Below are 5,961 nucleotides of genomic sequence, written 5' to 3'. Positions count from 1 at the left end.
AGAGGACTTTTTTTGTTCAGTTTGGTCCACACTACCTCCCCACAAGCGCTGTACCATTGAGTACGAGACACTCTGTATATATATATATATATATATATAAGGTATATATATATATTGTAATGAATATATATATGAATATAATGAATATATATTTTATATATATACATATATATATATATACCTTCATTTGATATCCTACAAAGAAAAAATGCAGGAAATAACACAAGCTTATTTTTACAATCGAATAAGAATTAACTCTTTTTATTATCGTCAGAAATATTGATTGTCATCTATCATAAATCTATCATCAATCAAAATTCTTGCTTTTTATGTTAGAAACATCATTTTTTCTCAAACAAATAAGTATCAATTTTTATGAAAGAAATACTATGTATCGTTATTGAAACTTATTGAATAAAATTCTGAATAGATATTAAAATTATAACTGATAGTACTTTTAACGGAATCATTTTTCGGATAAATTAGTTAAGATTATTTCTATAAGGAATCTTAAGCCATGTCATCTTTTGTCTTAAATACATATTAACATACTTTAAATGTAGAAATAGATTCTTTTTTATAATTCAAAAAGTAACGGAAATTTTGAAAAATGTGTATATTAAGGACATATATTAAGGATCGAGAGGAGAAACTATAGACATCTGCCGAAAACAAATTTATATTTACTTAAAATACGATTAAAATACTGAGAAAATCGTAATATAATTATAATATTAATAAAAGGGGAATTTCCTACATCTTTTTAAAGCAATTAAAAAAAAATTATTCTGTTATTTCATTTGATTTGCACTATAGTGTGCACTATAGTATTGAGATACAGATAATCTTATTTATTATGTTTTAAGACTCAAATTGTAAAATCCGACCCTTTTTAGAAAATTTTATAGCTTTATAAAACATAAGACAAAAACGTCTTATGACTAAATATTACTTCTATAAAACAAAACTATGAACTCGATTATATCTGCACCGGGAGTACAGAGATAATTTTATTTATTATAATATTTTTAAAAACAAAATTGCAATCCGACTCTTTAGTATCTTTTGTACTTTCGTAAGAAATAAACAAAAAAATATGGCAAAATATTTCTTCTACAAGATAAAATATGGTAGAGTATAAATATGGTATCTGCACCGCAAGTGAAAACAGTGAAGTTCAAAATCGAAGCTTTCACGCATCCATCACATAATCCCGATTTATTATTGTTATTTTTATTATTTGTTAGTCGTTACTTACTATATTACATTTTTTAATAAAGATAATATTTTCTGAGAAACATTTTTTTGTAATACAAAGATAAAGTAAAGAAATTGGCTAAAGGAATAATCAAATAAATTTTGCCAAAAAGACATTGACCGAAGAGAATCTCGTTGTGTGCAATCTGCACACTTCTAGATTGAGTGTCGATAATACAATTAAATCAAACTACAAAGATCATCAAAAGAAAAAATTCATAAATAACGATGGCTTCAGCAATCTTCTCCTGGACGCTATAACTCACAACCAGAAAAGAAATTTACATATTCTCCAATTAAAAATTAATGTAATTGATTATATTTTGAAATTTTGTATCATATTAGTGGCTGAAGATTGATAAAGTCGAAACGTTAATAACCGCTTTAATTTTATTCAAATAAAATTATATATATGGGACGTTTCGCGTTAAACGGGCCACCTCTCCTTCCAAATTTTAACGCAATAGACAAAAATGTTTGAGATCTCAAAATATTTGTATACTTATGTAGTTTCGAATGGAATGTAGTCTTTTAAAAAATTCAATATGACAGCTCAAATATGGCGTTCACTACAAAAATTACGAATAATCTTACAATATCTTCGATTGAAATGCGAAAACTTCAGAAATTGGCTTGAAAATGATTATTATGAAGTTTTTGAGATCTTTGGTTACGAATCTAGGAGCAGAATTACAAAACTAAAAATGGCGGATTTAAAATGATGAACTTGGAATCAGTACATAAAACGTATCATAAATGTCGAGTCGAATACTCTACAATGACCACTGGTTTAACGACAGAGAAGACATTTGCAATTTTTTCCTTTAATAACAAGGAAAGCATGTCTATACTTTAGTTGCAGAGCTGCAGAAAATCGTTTCATAAGAAATTTCTGAATTTTCATATGTTTCTCTTTGTTTTTCTTGTTGAAAAAATTGCAAATAATGTACTACTCTGATACCGTTGAACCAATTGGTCATTGTAGAGTATTAGACTCAACATAACGACAATTATTACATTGATTCAATGGCATCAGAACAGCACATTATTTGCAATTTTTTCAACAAGGAAAGCAAAGAGAAACATGAAAATTCAAAAATTTCTTGGGAAACAATTTCCGCAACTAAAATAGACATGCTTTCCTTGCCATTTAAAGGAAAAAATTGCAAATGTCTTCTCTGCCGTTGAACCAGTGGTCATTGTAGAGTATTCGACTCGATATAACGACAATTATGATATGCTTTATGTAATTATTTCAAATTCAGTTATTTTAAATCCGCCATTTAAATTTTGTAATTGTATTTCTAAATTCGCAATCAACGACTTCGAAAACTTTATAGTAATCATTTTCAACAAAATTTCTGAAATTTTCGCATTTCAATCAAAGATACTGTAAGATTTTTCGTGATTTTTGTGGTTTTTAAACGCCATATTTGAGCCGTCATATTGAATTTTTCAAAAGGCCACGTTTCATTCAAATATACATAAGTATACGAATATTATGAAACCTTAAACATTTTTTTCCATTGCGTTTTGGAAGGAGAGGTGGCCCGCTTAACGCGAAACGTCCCATATATATATAATTATATCACATCTTTGTTTGCTCGTTTTATTGACCTTTATATCCTCTAGTTTCTACTTTATTCTAAAACAGAAACTAGAGAGTATAAAAGCTAATAAAACGAGCAAACAAAAATGTAATATATGTATACGAGCTAATATACAATTTTTTTTCAAATAAATTTTATTCTGATAACATCAAGCAGTTAAAAAAACATTGAATTACTTGTAGAATTAGGAGACACTATTTGAAAATTGATATAATTTTTCTTGTATTTTAATACTTAATACTTCATTCAAAAATTTCCTTTACTTTTTGAACTTTCTATCTGTTTAGAATTGATATTTTCTTAATAAAATCTAAAAAATGCATTTTGTATTAGAAATTTTTCTTAACTAATTAATTAAATTTCTTTACTAATTAATTTTTTTTTTTTAAATCATAAAATTAATAACGAGAAATGAAATACATATAGCTGAGCTATTTTAAATAATGTAAACAATTTAAACTACAGAACGTAATTCTAATTTTTATAAGTGATAAAAATTAAGTCAAAAATATAAAACCAAATATCACAACTTTAAAGTTTACTAACTTTAAAGTTTACATCAAATAAATATAAGTAAATTTATATATAATTTGAGGATCAAATATAAAGATATTTAATGTTAAAAATTAAGGGGATGCTGGAGTTGTCTATTTTACTGACTAAATGCATAAATTTGTTCAACAAGTTTTCGTATCTATTGCTTTTACAAATTTAAAAATCCTTTTCCAGAATTTAAGTATGTATATATAATAACGCTACGCGGAAACTATGATTATGTAAACGGTATTATTCAATTATCAAAAAGGGAACATATTACAATGTTTATAACGTAATGTAAAAAAAAGAACATATTACAATGTTTATAAATGTAAAACGCTAAAAGTAGGCACCGATCTGGCATACACTATTTAGAATAGAAGTGCGAATATGCACCACAACGAACTTGCGAAGTTAATATTTCGTTAATCTGCACAAAACTGAAGCTGTGCATATTCCTGTCACCTGAGGTACCAGGCATATTTAACGTAGTGGGAATAAGCCGCGACAAATGTCTCTATGCAAATGCCAGCAATTCGAAAATTTTCGCTGTGCGAATTCGCACTCTTGTACTATTTGAAGGTTAATATAAGAGAAAACTTTGTGTTTATATGTCGTGTAATGTGTGCATGCGATATTGATGTAATGAACATCAACAATATCAAACATCTACGTATTACTACATTAATATCGCAAACGTATGCACAAATCGTCGGTAAAACATCGATATCACTTTAAAACAGAAAGGTGTTCAATATTGCCTAAAAAACAATAAATAAAAAGCTTCCACAACACTAAGGAAAGTTAATCTTAAATTATAAATTAATCTCTCTACAGGGTGTCCAAAAAAAACCATTCAGCATTTATATGATAGGTAGTACACATCATACTGAACTAAAAAAAACCTTAGTGAACATAAATCGAAAACTTAATCGTTTCTTTTATACAAACAGAAACGATTGAGCTTCCGACATATGTTCATTAAGGTTTTTTTACTCAGTATGGTGTGTACTATCTATCATATAAATACTGAATAATTTTTTTCTTTAACACCCTGTATAGGTAAAAAATTCCTACAGTCTAGGATATCTTATATTTCTTCACATAAGCCATAATAAGAAGCAAGAAATTGTGAATTTTTTTTCCTTGCTGTATATCAAAATAAATTAAATTTTTTAGATCATTTAGAAACTTTTATCTAATTCATAATTTATCTATAATTCATATATTATTATTTGCATTCAATAGCATTTATTAATAAAATATAAACATTTGTTGAAATTTCGTGAAATTTGAAATTTGAACATTCCGTTTTCTTATTATTCTGTATTATTAATACACGTATTATTAATACATTGTATAACTCGGTCTACATATTTCTAGTAAAAATCAACTTTATGTAACATTTTCAAGATTTATAGCTATTTATTAATCCATAAATCCGAAAAGTTTTTGACATATTTTACTAATACATACTATTAAATATGCATAATGACACATACAAAAATCAATTTATCTCAACATATATTTCAAGAAAAAAAATTGTATTAGATTATTAAATATGAAATAACTGATTATAGACTATAAAATTAATCATATTTCTTAATTAAAAAATCTTCTAATTAAAATTTGCAAAAAATGCATTAATACATTTCTTGCTTCTGCAGCAAGTAGCAAATATATTAACAACAAAAAAAGTGAATAAGGTAATCTGTAATAATATTGAAATATTAGAATAAATTGTAAAATTAATCATGCAAATCTTCATATTCATATTAATCCTCCGTCGTAATTGGATCTTTTAAGGTACAATCAATGTTTTGGTTATGAATTTTAAGAGAATAAATAAATGGTAAAATTCGGTATCTCGCCTAAAACGGTAATGTTGAGATTGTGAACAAGACGTCAACAATTTGTTTAGTTGAAAGAACGAATAGAAATTGTGCCTTCAACGATCATAATACACATATTGTGGAGCGCGATTGTATTTTCAAATTAAAATTAATTTTTTGTTCTACATGTTTTTAATGTTAAGTTTAATGAATATATAAATATTTTGCATTTAAAATAGATTTTTTAATGTTTTATATATTATTTTTTCATTATCAGTAAATCTATAAGGATTTTTTAAACCATACACACTTTTGTATAAACTGTGCTATACTTCTATTTATGCTCTCAACGTAATAAAAATAAACAAAATTTCATAATTATTCTGCTGATTTTATTACTTTTTTATCAAAAAAAACTTAATTTTTAAACAATAATTATAATTTGAATAGGACCGCCTGTGTGAATAACACAACTAACTTCGAGAGCGCCTTTTCGCGGTCACGGCTGGATTTTAGATGCCTAATAAATTCTATATGAATTTTTCTGAAAGCCATGTAAAACTTTTATATATATATACTTCTCCCCAAAATTAAAGGATCACCTATTCTGATCTAAAAATAGGCAACTTTCAAAAGAGTGTAACTTCGTCAAAAATGATCGTAACAGAATGATCCAAAAAGCATTTTACAGCTTGAAGTCTCTATTTTCGAAATCCATAATTCAT

At 26.2% G+C, this 5,961-nt stretch overlaps 1 protein-coding gene across 1 annotated transcript in view; it reads right to left on the bottom strand.

The window, feature by feature from the left end:
• LOC105461537 (coiled-coil and C2 domain-containing protein 1-like) overlaps positions 1-5,961 on the bottom strand; it is a 14,255-nt gene that overhangs the window by 1,291 nt on the left and 7,003 nt on the right. The window lies entirely within an intron of this gene.

Source organism: Wasmannia auropunctata, unplaced genomic scaffold (genome assembly GCF_000956235.1).
Source record: "Wasmannia auropunctata unplaced genomic scaffold, wasmannia.A_1.0 LD285170.1, whole genome shotgun sequence".
NCBI classification, from domain to species: Eukaryota; Metazoa; Arthropoda; class Insecta; order Hymenoptera; family Formicidae; genus Wasmannia; species Wasmannia auropunctata.
The sequence above is the reverse complement of the archived record's forward strand: the minus strand, read 5'-3'. Positions and strand labels throughout refer to the sequence as shown.